This window comes from Bos javanicus, chromosome 14 (assembly GCF_032452875.1).
Source record: "Bos javanicus breed banteng chromosome 14, ARS-OSU_banteng_1.0, whole genome shotgun sequence".
NCBI classification, from domain to species: Eukaryota; Metazoa; Chordata; class Mammalia; order Artiodactyla; family Bovidae; genus Bos; species Bos javanicus.
The window spans coordinates 54,866,949-54,882,669 of NC_083881.1; the positions used below are offsets into that span (position 1 = coordinate 54,866,949).

Consider the following 15,721-nt stretch of genomic DNA (forward strand, 5'->3'; position numbering starts at 1 on the left):
TACAGTCCATAGGGTCGCAAAAAGTCAGACATGATTAGAAGTGACTTAGCACAGTACACAACAAAAGGAATAACAGTGTGGTCATGAGGACCTTCATATTAAACTGGCAGACATGACTGAAGCCTCAAAATGAGAAGAGATTCCCTATCCCCTTTGACAAGACACTGCTGCTATGGTGATGGTTTGCTGGCCTTTGGCTGAGCATCTTCAAATGGCTTTAATTTGTGGGGACAAGCTAAGACATGTTTGAACCACTCTCCTCACACAGCAACCTGACTAAAGAAAACTCTTTATATTTAAGAACAAATTATCCATTTTTTTACAAAAAAAACCTCATGACTTTGAATCTGTCTATGTGATGAAAGTGAAAGTGAAGTCGCTCAGTCGTGTCCGACTCTTTATGACCCCATGGACACCAGGCTCCTCTGTCCTTGGGATTTTCTAGGTAAGAGTACTGGAGTGGGTTGCCTTTTCCTTCTCCAGGGAACTTCCCAACCCAGAGATCAAACCCAGGTCTCCCATATTGTAGACAGACGCTTTACTGTCTGAGCCACCAGAGAAGTCTGTCTATGTGATGAAAACTCTCAAATGTTTACCTTCAACCTCTAACCTTCAAACTTCCACTCCATAGCACCATCTAGATGCCTAATTATTATTTAACATTTCATATGACCAAAACAGGAACAAATCATTTCTTCCCATTCTCATCCCAACCATCACAATCACATCTTGACCCATCAAAGAAAATTATACCCCTATTCACTCAGTTATTCAGATCAAAAACCTTGGCATCATCACCACATTGCCTATTTTACCTTCTCTAAAACACTTAGTACCTGAATGATTTGTTTGTTTATACATCTCTTTATCTGACCCCATTGCTGTGCTGTGCTTAGTCACTCAGTACCACTCTTTGGGACTCCATGGACTTAGCCCAGCAGGCGCCTCTGTCCATGGGATTCTCCAGGCGAGAACACTGGAGTGGGTTGCCATGCCCTCCTCCAGGGGATCTTCCCAATTCAGGGAGTGAACCCAGGTCTCCCTCATTGCAGGAGGATTCTTTACAGTCTGAGCCACCAGGGAAGCCCAAGAATACTGAAGTGGATAGCCTATCCCTTCTTGAGGGATTCTTCCAGACCCAGGAATCGAATCAGGGTTTCCTGCATTGCAGGTGTATTCTTTATCAGCTGAGCTACCCAGAAAGTCCCTGACCCCATTAGAATATCAGATTTTGCACAGTAGAAATGAAAACTATTTTGTTCACTGCTACATTTCTAGCGCCTAAAACAGTGCCTGATATACAGTAGGTACTCAAACAAAAGTTAGTGACTAATCCTGTCTCATCCTATGGTATCAGATTCTTATTTTAGAATTTTCAACAATATTCTCAAGAATGTGATGTGATTGTAGACTACTTAACTTCCTCTGGGCATTTGTTTCTTTATTTATAAGATGAAGGATATTAAATAACCTGCACATTTACATTTATGCTAAAACTTCATAACTGTGATTCAAGCTTACGTGAGTTATAAACTATTCCTCTTCCACTCAGTTCACTATTGATTTCCACTTAGCTCCTTCTTGCTGTCATATATAAGACTATTTGTAGTCATAGTTCTCAAAGCACTTTTGTTTCCAATATTTCCTTTGACACCTCAGACTCCTGGAGCACTATACCTACTACTTACGTTTAACCAGTGAAGAACTACAGGCTTGGAGATGGTATACAAGTTGTTCAAATTCACCATGCATCTCTTCTCATTAAAACAATCTGTTGTGAATAAAAGTTGCTGGCTTGGCTAAGACTTTAAACATTCTATAGTCACACTGTAGACCTAGGAATTATAATAAATAATTTTTCTTCAAATATTTTAAATAAATACGCATCATCATATATGTGATTTAAGGGAATCTAACACAGGTTTCCAATCTTCCCAAGGATTTTGATTAGGCTTTCTGCAAGAAAAGACAAAACTACTGGTATGTTTGAGTTGAGTGACAAAAGTTGAACAGATCCACTCCCTGTCTACCTTGCCATAGCATCTAATATTTCTCCTATTTGACTATTTCTTTGAATAAAGGCATTGCCTCCAGAAAGTCCCAGAATAGGAACACAGAATAATCAGAAATACTTGGGTCCAAATCCTCACTTCACCATTTACTAGTTTTGTTATTGTAAACAAGTCATTGTAAACAAGAAAAGAAGAACTTTCTTTTCTTCATCAGTAAGGTGTGACAGCTTAAGGAAAATGTAACAATTATATTAGATGACATAAACTGGTATCTGGTACATAGGATATACACAACAAAAGTGAGTTCCTCCCCATTCCAGTAACTTAGAGGAGTAACAGCAACCTAATCAAACTTTAAAAACAAGCCTTAAGGAAATGGAAAGAGGAAAAGGAAAAACAAATTAAGTCTGGAATGCGGTACTGAGTAAATGCTGCTCAATGAATAAATAAATTGTAATCAAGTTCTAGCTCTGTATATTTAAGGAAGTGAAGAACTGAACTTCAAATATTCTTAGCACAAGACAATTACAGTTTATCTCCATAAAAGAAAAGCTAGCATTTCTTTGCAGTCACTGTAACTGAATTTGTTTTCCTTTAATTCTGGGTTCCTGAAAGGACCGTGTGGCTTCTGTGCATCATTTGAAACCTCCCAACTTGTGACCTGGTTATTTAACATTATTCTCAAGTCTAGAGAAACCAAACAAGAATTTTCTTTAGTTTCGCACCTGCCCTGATGCCCTCAGGGGTCTCTATTTAAATCTAGAAACTAGGAAGAAAGGAGTAGATGAGGGAGAAAGACTTTTTTTTTTTTTTCTTCCAAACCCAAGAACTGAGGAAGCATGACTGACACATCTCAAAGGCTGGAATAGGCCATCTTTTAAAGTCCCTTCCATCTTCACGATTCTATAAACGTCCAGGTTTCTTCTAAAATGATATCTACAAGAGTTTCTATAATTACACTGTATTCTGGCAACATGTCCAGGGAAGTGTGAGTTCAGGGATTTGTGCTTTGATGTTCATCTAGAGGTATTTATTGTATTCTTTGGATCCCCAAGGAATGAATCTCCAATCACTTTACCCTGGGGGCCCATCTGCCTCCGCCTCAGAAAGATATAAGCAGTTTCATGGTAAAGATCTTTAGGCTTCTCAGGTGGCTCAGGTGATAAAGCGTCTGCCTACAAGACGGGAAACCGGAGTTCGATCCCTGGGTCGGGAAGATCCTCTGGAGAAGGAAATGGCAACCCACTCCAGTACTCTTGCCTGCAAAATCCCATGGACGGAGGAGCCTGGTAGGCTACAGTCTGTTGCTGCTGCTAAGTCGCTTCAGTCGTGTCCGACTCTGTGCGACCCCATAGACAGCAGCCCATCAGGCTCCCCCGTCCCTGGGATTCTCCAGGCAAGAACACTGGAGTGGGTTGCCATTTCCTTCTCCAATGCATGAAAATGAAAAGTGAAAGTGAAGTCGCTCAGTCGTGTCCGACCCTCAGCGACCCCATGGACTGCAGCCTTCCAGGTTCCTCCATCCATGGGATTTTCCAGGCAAGAGTACTGGAGTGTGGTGCCATTGCATTCTCCGAGGCTACAGTCTATGGGGTCGCAAAGACTTGGACACGACTGAGCGATTTCCATGGTAAAGATCTTTAGTAAAGCTGAATGTTCTTGATGGGGCTGCATGGGGCTCTTGGAACGTCGGAGGGAAGAGTACCTTCTCACCAGTCGCCAAATTCCACCTTCCCAGGAAAGCAGGTAGTGGGGCTGATGGATTAGTTTTGCATTTGGACCGATCCACGAATTGGAACGGCTTTCTTCCCTGTGCCGACGTTTAAGTTAAAGTGAAGTCGCTCAGTGGGGTCCGACTCTTTGCGACCCCCATGGGCTGTAGCCTACCAGGCTCCTCCCTCCATGGGATTCTCCAGGCAAGAGTACTGGAGCGGGTTGCCATTTCCGTCTCCAGACGTTTCCTCCAGCCTTACCTAAAATCAGTGCGAATTTTATCTCTATTGCACTGCTGCCGCTAGAGTATTTTACTTGGTTTTTAAAGCCCAATAGCTATTATCTCCTTAGAGGTAGAAAGTGATTGACCACGTTTATCTTCGGGGTCAGGAAATTCGGACACTGACACCTTGTTTAGACGAGGCGCCCAAGGTCGAGGAGAGGCTGCAGGTAAGTCTTGGCCCTGAATTTTGGGCAGTGTTTCCTTAGCTGCCTCACACAGGCTGCGGTCGCGAGAGGAAATTTTCCCCGGTAGAGGCCGTCCTCAAGGGCACCTCAGGACCACGCCGCGGGGTTCAGGGGTTTGCATCTCCCGCGCGGGGACCGGGTATTGCTTCACCCGGTGAGTGAAGAGCGCGAGGCGGACTCCAGCCTCAGTGACCCCGGGCGTCCGCACGCGCGCGAGAAGGAGGTCGCGCAGCGCACACCTTCCCGCCCTTGGCCCGGCCTCCCTCTGCGGGCGGGAAGCCGCAGCCTCCGCAGTGCGCCGCCCCCACCCCGAGCGGCTTTGGGAAACGAGCCGGCGGCGAAGGCGGCTGGGGGCCTGGGCGACCGAGCCCGAGCCTGCGGGTCGGCCGTCCCCGGAGCAGTGGCCCGCCGCCGCGCCCCGCCTACTGGTCCCCGGCCCGCTGGTCCCCGCCCTTCTCCCCACGCGGTTCGCGGACCGGCGGCTGCAGAGGCCGAGGGGCCGCCACCCGGATCCCAACGCGCGGGCGGCGAAGGCACCACGTGTCCGGCCCGGGCAGGCGCGGGCGGAGCGGGCCGTGCCCGGCTCCCAGAGCCCGAGCGCACACCCGCGGCGGCGCCGGGTCCCATCCGCACCCGACGCCGGCCCAGCCGCGCCCCGGTCTCCCGGGCGCGTGCGGATGCCTCCTCCTGGACGGCGCGATGGGGCCTTTCTGGGAGAGAAAGGGTAAGAATGGGCATCTGTGAGGGCTCTGCGGGCAGTGCCCACCGGCGCCGGAGGGCGACGGATGCTCTGTGGTCCAGTGAGGGCGGAGATGGATGCTCGGGACCCCGGCACTGCCCCTTCCAGTGGTGGGGGCCGGGCGGGGGTGGTATCCAGTGTTCTCCGGCACCCGCAGAAGAAGGTGGTGGAAAATGGGGACTTTCAGCAGAGGAAAGCAGCGGGGACAGTGTCCCTGTTTGATTGGTTTTTGAGATGATTGAGCTGGACTTCTTGTTGCAACAGGCAAGGCTGACCAGGCCGTCGGTTGGGGGGAGGGGGGGGGGTCTCCCTTTAGTAATTGTTGGCGGAAGTGGGGCTTGAAAAGGGTGCCTTTTGATAAAGAAGGTTCAGTAAAGAATTGATGGTATCCAGAAAGAAAGCCTCAGGCGATCTCTTCAGTGGCATGGGTGCGTGCAGAGTCCCCGGAGCACACTTGTCAAGTTTCTCCTCCCTTGGGGACTTTTCACCAGATTATTTGGTGAGGAGGGAGGACATTTTTCATCAGTGTGTTAGAAGGACTCAGTTGATGAGCTCAAAAACATCCTCATACTGGATGTCATCTTCTTGCTGGGTGAATTTAAAATAGGAGTGAATCGCAGAGAGCTGGAAGGTTGAATTGGTGCATGGGAGGAGAATTTTAAAGCTTTAAGTGGAAAAAGCCACTTGGTGTAAACCGCTTTGTCTTTGGTTCTCCAGTGTTGAGCAAGTAGTGACGTCAGGGAAAGCAGGAAAGTCCACTGCTGGGTTCCTGGAAGGTCCTATGGTTCTGACCCCAGACCCTGGGCAGCAGAAGCAAAGAGCAGCTTCAGGATCCTGAGTCCTGCTTCTCAGAAAAGAACCAAATTTGAACACCGCAGTTCAAAATTTTCAGCTTTAAGTTTCTGCTGCAGCACTTGGCTGGGCATACATTACAGATGTTTGCTTCTTCTTCTTCAAAAGATGTTTTAGAGGCAAAGGAAGTCAGGTCATCACAGGGCCAAGTTTTCTCCTCTTGTGCTTTTGGGAGAGCAGCAACATTTGACCCCTTGAGAGATGGGGGAAATCATATTTTTTACTTGCTTCAGATTTTACAGCAGCAATGTATTATCGTAATGCAACTTTTGGTTTCCTAATTTATGTGACAATGACATTATTTTAATGCAAAATACATTTATAACACACCGTTCAATCCTTGTTGATCTCCACATATTTAAATCAAATTTTATTAACTTGATTTGCATGCAGTAGTCTTTAAAGTGGTATCATAATTGAGTTCAAATAATTATATGAGTACTTAAATGCTGGTGTCCTAAAAAATAGTTCAGATCTTCATTTTTATAGATGAGTTGCTGAGTCTGGCAGAGAGTAAGTAAGTAGTCCAAGAACATGAATTAGTTACTGGCAAACTTAGAACCAGCCATCTCCTAACACCCAGTCCTGTGGTTTTCTCACATTTTAGTTAAAGTGTGTAAGAGATAAGCTTAAAAGAGTAATCTTACAATTGGCCTGATGGGCAGCGCTTAGAGATGGGGGTGAAAGGATCTGTGACTATAACTAGGTAGCAGGAAGGAAATCTTTGTCATGATGGAAAGGTTATGTATCTTGATTGTCATGATGGTTATATAACCATGGTTATGTATATGTGTGTATGTGTATGTGTGTGTGTGTGTGTGTGTGTGTATATATGAAAGTGAAAGTGTTAGTCACTCAGTCATGTCCGACTCCTTGGGACCCACCAAGCTCCTCTGTCCATGGAATTCTTCAGACAAGAATACTGGAGTCGGTAGCCATTCCCTTCTCTGGGGGAATCTTCCTGACCCAGGGATCAAACCTGGGTCTTCTGCATTGCAAGCAGATTCTTTTTTGTCTGAACCACCAGGGAAGCCTATATATATGACACTTTATCCCATATGTATATAGGATAAAGTGTCATAGAGCTCTGAACACACATTGCACTAACTCAGTCTCCTACTTTTGATATTGTACTGTACTATGTAAGATAGACTCACTGGGGGAAACTGGACGAAAGGTATATAGGAATTCTCTGTACTGTCTTTACAACATCCTATGAATCTATCATTATTTCAAAATAAAAGCATTTTTAAAAAGTCATTTGTAAGTACATCAAATTCCAAAGCATGCTTCTCCGTGGGAGAAGGCATTATTTCCAGAATTTCAGTTACTCTGGTGTCCTTGACAATGTTTATTATGTTTAAATACAAATTGTAATTCTCTTAATACTGTCATTTAAATTGACACACTTTTGGTTTTTTTTACTTAAGCCTTCATCTAAGGAGTAATATCCACGTAATATCAGGTTGAGGGGTTATGTTACATGTCCCAAAATATGTAAAAATAGAAATATAACTTTAAAGAGACTTATCTGCCTAAATCACCATCACCCTGGGAACGCTGTGTAATGGCAAGGCTTTGAGAAGTGTTCCAGGGAGTGATGAGGGAGGCAAGCCCAGCTCTGCAGAACAGCTTATGATCAGTGCAGCAGAGGGAGAGAGAACTAGGTCGCCCCACATCCATTTGAGAATGGCTTCTCATTCCTTCTAGAAAAAGACAGTTTTCATTAAGCTTTTTAAATTATAAAATATTCCTAAAATAACTTCAAGTCTTTACCAGAGTGGAGCATCTCAGCAAGAATATACCAGTTAGAAGCTATATTTGGTTTTTATTTCTATAATTTATGATAATAATTATTCAAGTTGTCTTCCAGGCTTAATCACCAAGTCATCGGTATGTGGGATTTTTCTGTCTCTCTGTTCAGAGCATATTAACTCATTTTGCTTAAACTCTGTGGCCTTTGGTTTGCTATAGAGGTCTCTTTGAAAACAGCCCATGGATGAGAAAACCTTGGCATACTCAAAGTGAATTTTTAAAAACGGTATGAAAAAAGATAGGTAGTTAAGTGTGGAAGAATCGTAACAGAATTATTAAAATGCATTCCTAAAAAAATGCTTTTAAGGAACTTTAACTCATTGTGCCTCTGCTAATTCTAAAATGAACTTTATGCTAAGTCGCTTCAGTTGTGTCTGACTCCTTCCAACCCCATGGATTTTAGCCAGCCAGGCCCCTCTGTTCATGGAATTTTCCAGGCAAGAGTACTGATGTGGGTTGCTGTGCCCTTCTCCAAAATGAACTTTGGTGATCATAAAACTTCAGTGAGAATGTTCACTCATCAGGAAGGAAAAAAAAAAAGAAAGAAATAAAGCAATTCCTTTTAACAAAAGCATTCTTCAGGGCCATGATTTTTTTAATTTAAATAATCTATCTTCAAACATTAAAATGATCTATTGCCTTGTTCTCAACTTTGCTTCTCAAGAAATATAGGCATATCTCTTGGACAACTGAAAAATATCTTCCTAAACCTTCCAGCCAACAACTTCCAGATTTGAGAGGAAGAAATATTCTTTGACTCTGACTGAATCAACATAAGGAGAAATAAACTCAGTCATAGCCTAACTCCCCCAGTTATTTCTGACCCTTTGTTTTTTAAAATTTTTAATTACCTACAAAATCAGATGGGATTATTTTGAATACATGGTAATTTTTCAAAATCATTTTTCTTACCCCTCCACCATTATGGCAGAGAAGGCAATGGCACCCCACTCCAGTACTCTTGCCTGGAAAATCCCATGGACCAAGGAGCCTGGAAGGCTGCAGTCCATGGGGTCGCTAAGAGTCAGACGCAACTGAGTGACTTCATTTTCACTTTTCACTTTTCACTTTCATGCACTGGAGAAGGAAATGGCAACCCACTCCAGTGTTCTTGCCTGGAGAATCCCAGGGACAGGGGAGCCTTGTGGGCTGCCGTCTATGGGGTCTCACAGAGTTGGACACGACTGAAGTGACTTAGCAGCAGCAGCAGCCACCATTATGGATAGAAAAGCCAGAAATGGTATCAGAATAGATTCATTCATAGGTCTATACTAGACTTCACCATGCTTGCCACCTCATTTTAGAATTAGTTTGCCACAGCATGGTGGGATTTAAAAACAAAGATGAGGTGTTTTTCCTTCTACATTGATGTTGGAATAGTCACTGCCAGGTGTGTGATGATTTCATCCTCATCTCTAATTTCTTTAGCTTGTGGAAAGTTGATCAAAGATAAGGCAGCATATCTGGCTTATTTGAATACCAAAGTATTCAAAATGTTGATCTATGTGGAGTGTGATCATATCCCAGCCTATACTCGTTGACTCTATATCATGTCTAATTCAGTACTTTACCCTAGCAGCATGGCAGGTGCATAATAAACATTTTAAAAAGAAAATTTAAAAGAATAATTAAAACTGTTAGCTAACAACACCCATGTGTCACAGTACAATGTGTTTTTCACTGAGAATTTCATGTCCTATGCTGAATGTAGAGCAAAACTTCAGAATGCATTTAGCACACAAAAATACACATTTGTAAAGTGCCCCTATAATTTAATGTCCAAATAGGATAAATGTAGTGTGTAAATTCCATAAGAGCAAAGATTTTTGTTCCTATTGCACTCCCAGCACCTAGAACAGTGCTTGGCAATGGCATGTTTCTAATAAATGTTTTCAAATGAATGAGTAAATGACAGAAGACCTGTATATATACACATAAATGTATTCAGATTTTTGAGAATATATTAACATTAATTTCAAAATTCAGCTCCAGGTTATTTCCCCATATGGTCTTTTGAATTGCCAGATTGTGGTTAAGGTAAATACTTCTAGTGTAAGGGCTGCCCATGCCTTCATTGGGATTTTCCTTATATTGAGATTAAGTTTGAACTCATCTAATTGTAATGTCTGACTGTCACCTAGCCAGAACTCTCAGCAGTGATATGTGAAACCATGTCAGACCCAAGGTCACATGTCCCAAGCTGGCACCCAGTGGGTCAGATTCATTCTACAAATGTATTTTGTTTTGTTTTAAAATCAGGAATGTGTGTGTATGTGTTCAGTCATATCAGACTCTTTGCAATCCCATGGGCTGTAGCCCGCTAGGCTCTTCTGATCATGGAATTTTCCAGGCAAGAATAATGGAGTGAGTTGCCATTTCCTCCTCCAGGGAATCTTCTTGACCCAGGCTCTTTACCACTGAGCCACCTTCAACCCAGGAGGGTATTCATTAATAAAAAGTTGCAGTTAAATTTTTTAAAGTCACAGTGATTCACATAAAAATTCCAGATTTCTGGCTTCCCTGGGAAAATAACATCATTTAGAGCTGAGAAGTAGCAGCTGGGGCACAACCTTCTCTATTTGCAGTACCATTCCATTAGATAGTATACTGGGCCATTTGGCTTATTTGTGTTAATCGCCTGGTCTAAGTAAATTTCTGTATTTGCAACATCTGACCATTTCTCGGATTTACTAATTTTAACCCTATTAGTAAAAAAAAAAAAAAAAAGACTAGGCTTACTATGTTATTCTTTGGAAATCAAGCTAATTTCTGAATATTCTTTTCTTTTTCAAGTGCTCAGAAGCCATCTTTTTATTAATTTGTTTCAGAATATTACCTAATATTTTATGTTGGTTTTAGAGACTGTTCCTTCTAATTTGTGAAAATCAAAACTGTGTACTTTATTTCTATATTTTTACCCTCTTGGCATCTCTTTTCATCTCCAGATTCTTCAATGACACTAACAGTGTTATAATCTTGTTTGTAAAAGCTGAGATTATAATTCCCAGTACATAATCTGTCAAATGAACTAAATGCCTTATGAGAAGCTAGTAGTATTAATTTGCTTGAGCTTTAGTATCCTCTTCAAACTTTATTCTATGCTTTTTAGTTTGGAGATCATTTTACTTGACAGAAAAGCTAAAGAGTAGCTATAAACTTCCGTCTTCTTATAGCCATCCATCATCCACCAATATTAAAAGAACTGTAACAAGTAGTGGCTGTACATTTTTATTTCTCTTCTCCCTTCCAACATAATTGAAGTGAATAGTTTTCTCATTCTTAATATTTTTGCAAGTCATAGTTCAAAATTAGAGTCCAGTCTTCCTATTACTTAAAGAAGGAAATGGCAACCTACTCCAGTATTCCTGCTGGGAAATCCCATGAACAGAGGAGCCTGGTGGGCAATAGTCCATGGGGTTGCAACGAATTGGACAACTGAAGTGATTTAGCATACTTCCTGATACTGTGAACCAAAGTATTGCTGTACAAGTGTTCCTGGAAGTATAACCTTGGATTTTTCAATTTTTCACATAATAATAATAATATGTATTATCATAATATTTAGCTCAGATTTTAAACTGAGCCACTTTGTCTGATACATGGTGATAATGCAAAGGAGAGATTACAAAATAATATCCTGAGTGACCCTCTGAATTGAATCTGTAAGATGAATACAGGAAGGAAAGGGGGTGACAAGTTATTTAATTCTCTGAAGCTATGGAATAAAATATGAACTTACTCTCAGAAATGCACATATTTTCTTATCCCCTGAAGAAAACTGCAAACCTTTGGTAACCCAACCACAGTCAGTTACCTGAGTTTAAAAACCATAAAAATCAGTTTAAGTTCAACTTACTAACACTGAGCTGACATCTTTTGTAGAACAAATGAAGAATGGGGTGAAAGGTAATATTAACCTGTCCTCTCCCTTCTTTCTTGGTTTAACCTGTGCCCAGGGAAACTCAATTCATAATTTCATCAATTTCACACCATTAATACGCATTAAATTAACTTTAAAAGGTAGGATATAATAGTTTGAATGAGTAGGAACCATTAAACCTAATGACACTTAAATGCATTTATCACAGTGATGCATGTCTTTAAAAGGGCCATTATGTTTTTCCATAAGATAGAAGGGGTTTGAAAGTGTAAAATTTATTTTATCCGGCTGAACATTTGTGCAGAGTATCCATTTGATCCTTAAAACATATGAAAATGGAAGATCGCTCCCGTTATGTTATTTCTTATATTTCACCCTAAGGGGGATGTTTCCTCTACCTCTCAAAAGGCTGAGTGCTTTCGGTGCTTTGTCCATGGTGCTGAAACCGGCTGTACCACAGGGGCCTCATCACAGGATGAGATAGAAAGGGGAAAAAAACGGATTGACATTTATTCCAATTAATGACTTATAAGAATAAAAATATTGATTTAGAAATGAACCCATTGTTCAAATTTATAATCAGCATAGCAAGAAAATTTGCACATCTTTATAAGTTTGTGTATTTGAATAGTGTGCAAAATGAGGGCTGAATTGGCAAATATTTGTTTTTAACTTATTTGAAGTACAGCTTGGGAATTTTTGTCATTTTTTTCTACACTTCCGTTATTCATTAAAGTACACCTATAACAATAATATTTAACTTTCGTCCATCTCTATTTGTTTTTCAAAAACTCTTAATTTTGTATTCTCATAAGCCCATAATATTGTTTTCTCTCTGTGACATTTATTACAATAAACACTTTGGGCATTCTTCCTATAATTTTAAGGGTTTCCCTGGTGGCTCAGAGGTAAAGAATCCTCCTGAAATGCAGGAGACATGGGTTCAATCCCTGGGTCCGGAAGATCACCGGAGGAGGGTATGGCAACCCACTCCAATATGCTTGCCTGGAGAATCCCATGGACAGAGGAGACTGGCAGGCTACAGTCCATAGGATTGCAAAGAGTTAGATGTGACTGAAGCAACTGAGCATGCACTCACATACAATTTTAAACCACAGGAAAAGCCACACATCTTCAAATAGCGGACCAATATTTGAATGGGCCAGTATTTGAATTGTAGGTATCAGTTCAGTTCAGTTCAGTTGCTCAGTCATGTCCGACTCTTTGCAACCCCATGAATCAGGGCATGCCAGGCCTGCCTGTCCATCACCAACGCCCGGAGTTCACTCAAACTCACGTCCATTGAGTCGGTGATGCCATCCAGCCATCTCATCTTCTGTCCTCCCCTTCTCCTCCTGCCCCCAATCCCTCCCAGCATCAGAGTCTTTTCCAATGAGTCAACTCTTCACATGAGGTCGCCAAAGTACTGGAGTTTCAGCTTTAGCATCATTCCTTCCAAAGAACACCCAGGGCTGATCTCCTTTAGAATGGACTGGTTGGACCCCCTTGCAGTCCATGGGCCTCTCAAGAGTCTTCTCCAACACCACAGTTCAAAAACATCAATTCTTCGGCACTCAGCCTTCTTCACAGTCCAACTCTCACATCCATACATGACCACTGGAAAAACCATAGCCTTGACTAGACAGACCTTTGTTGACAAAGTGATGTCTCTGCTTTTGAATATGCTATCTAGGTTGGTCATAACTTTCCTTCCAAGGAGTAAGCGTCTTTTAATTTCATGGCTGCACTCACCATCTGCAGTGATTTTGGAGCCAAAAAAATAAAGTCTAACACTGTTTCCACTGTTTCCCCATCTATCTGCCATGAAGTGATGGGACCAGATGCCATGATCTTTGTTTTCTGAATGTTGAGCTTTAAGCCAACTTTTTCATTCTCCACTTTCACTTTCATCAAGAGGCTTTTTAGTTCCTCTTCACTTTCTGCCATAAGGGTGGCGTCATCTGCATATCTGAGGTTATTGATATTTCTCTCAGCAATCTTGATTCCAGCTTGTGCTTCTTCCAGCCCAGTGTTTCTCATGATGTACTCTGCATAGAAGTTAAATAAGCAGGGTGACAGTATACAGCCTTGACGTACTCCTTTTCCTATTTGGAACCAGTCTGTTGTTCCATGTCCAGTTCTAACTGTTGTCTCCTGACCTGCATATAGGTTTCTCAGGAGGCAGGTCAGGTGGTCTGGTATTCCCATATCTTTCACAATTTTCCACAGTTTATTGTGATCCACACAGTCAAAGGCTTTGGCATAGTCAATAAAGCAGAAATAGATGTTTTTCTGGAACTCTCTTGCTTTTTCGGTGATCCAGCAGATTTTGGCAATTTGATCTCTGGTTCCTCTGCCTTTTCTAAAACCAGCTTAAACATCTGGAAGTTCACAGTTCACGTATTGCTGAAGCCTGGCTTGGAGAATTTTGAGCATTACTTTACTAGCGTGTGAGATGAGTGCAATTGTGCGGTAGTTTGAGAGTGCAATTGTGCGGTAGTTTGAGATTGCAATTGTGCAGTAGTTTGAGCATTCTTTGGCATTGCCTTTCTTGGGGATTGCAATGAAAACAGACCTTTTCCAGTCCTGTGGCCACTGCTGAGTTTTCCAAATTTGCTGGCATATTGAGTGCAGCACTTTTAGAGAACACTTATTATCAGTTACAGTTTAAGTCAGTGAATGTTATTGTTGTTGTTCAGTCCCCAAGTCGTGTCCGACTCTCTGCGACCCCATGGACACACCAGGCCTCCCTGACCCTCATGATCTACTGGAGTTTGCCCAAGTTCATGTCCACTGAATCAGTAATGCCATCCAACTGTCTAATCCTCTGTCACCCTCTTCTTCTGCCTTCAACAAAAAATTCAGATATATGCCTCTGACCCTGAAAAACCTAAAATTGAATAATTATTACATGTACTTGTAAAATACCACAAGCAGTGTATATCATTAAAATTTAAGCTCATTGAGGGACTGGGCCTGCTTGCCATTTTCACTGCTTTGTTAAATGGATTAGAATATGAATGAATGATTAAGTGCAAAGACAGCTAGAATTGGTGGCACCATTAAAATGTCATTGATTTACAGTTACTTTCTTTAGAGGAGGCATGCATGCTCCAGTTACCAAGTTATAGAAATTGATATATATTTGTCTATTTTTCTCAATGCACTGAATTACCAAGAGTAAAATTAATGGCTAACATCATTTTAAATATGAAGTATTTCTAGTGTTTATCTGTGTCACTTCACTACAACTATTATAATTCTCTTTTTATAAATGAGGAAAGTTAAATGACTTTAAGTAATCCAGGCAATAGTAATGCAGAATCCAAACTCAGAACTATGCCTGAACTCTTAGCCATGATTTTACCAAAACCCCAACATATTTTTGAGCATTCTGGCACCTTTGTAAATTCCATGTCATCATACAGATTCTAGCTCTTGGGAAATCTTTCTCTTGAAAGATTTGCCCCAGTTATGAAAGGTTTCTTTACCTTCACATCCTTCCTTTTTTAGCTAGCAGTAAAGAAATCACTTTTTCCCCTCTTTATAGCTGCAAAAAGAAGGTTTATTTATAGTGAAGAGCACAAAAGCCCAGACCCAGAGGAGTCCTTTGAGTTTATATGAAAGTAGAGAAAGAAGTGACACAGTTGAAAAAGAATAGTTAGGCTCCCAGTTGAGAATTTGGGGCAGGGGGGAGTTACAGGGGGGTGGCTACAGAGCAATAATAATTTTCTGGCTGTTGATTTGTTCTCTCTTCTTTTTGGAGTGAAGTAGCTGTGGCATGAGTTTCAGCCAAAGTCTTGAGGAAAAATGTTCCAGACAAAACGACATTTCCCCCCCCCCCAACAAGACCAATATCAAACTGAGGGTGTAGACCAATTCTTTTTTATGCAATCATATTAGACTTATTTGTAGAAGTTTCTTTAAGAAATCTCTAGGTCACTTTCTCACACTGTTTCCCAATCCGATATTTCTTGTATTTATGTCGCATTTTTAAGATAAAAAACTTTTAATCCATCATCTATTGTTTAGCTGTCACCACTGATCAATACTGAATTTTGTCCATAAAATTCATCAATAATCTTGAACTCAATTAAAAAGTCATAATATTGGTCACATTCCATAAAAGAGTACTAGGAAAATAGATTTGGTAGAGCTGTTGTTTTAAGCACATACAATTCTTAGCATTCATAAATTTGCATTCTGATATCCAGCTGAGAAACTTTAAAATGAAAAATAAAT

At 41.4% G+C, this 15,721-nt stretch overlaps 1 protein-coding gene across 6 annotated transcripts in view; it reads left to right on the top strand.

Annotated features, from left to right (window-relative positions):
• Positions 1-3,941: 3,941 nt before the first annotated feature.
• Positions 3,942-15,721, top strand: part of SYBU (syntabulin) — a 130,719-nt gene continuing 118,939 nt past the window's right edge. For 2 of the 6 annotated variants that reach the window (XM_061439119.1, XM_061439117.1), the window contains exon 1: positions 4,782-4,917. The gene's annotated coding sequence lies outside the window, so the exon portion shown is untranslated. Of the gene's footprint in view, positions 4,176-4,671; positions 4,918-15,721 lie in introns of those variants that run through there. The other 4 variants (XM_061439120.1, XM_061439116.1, XM_061439115.1 and 1 more) reach the window with 4 other exon arrangements.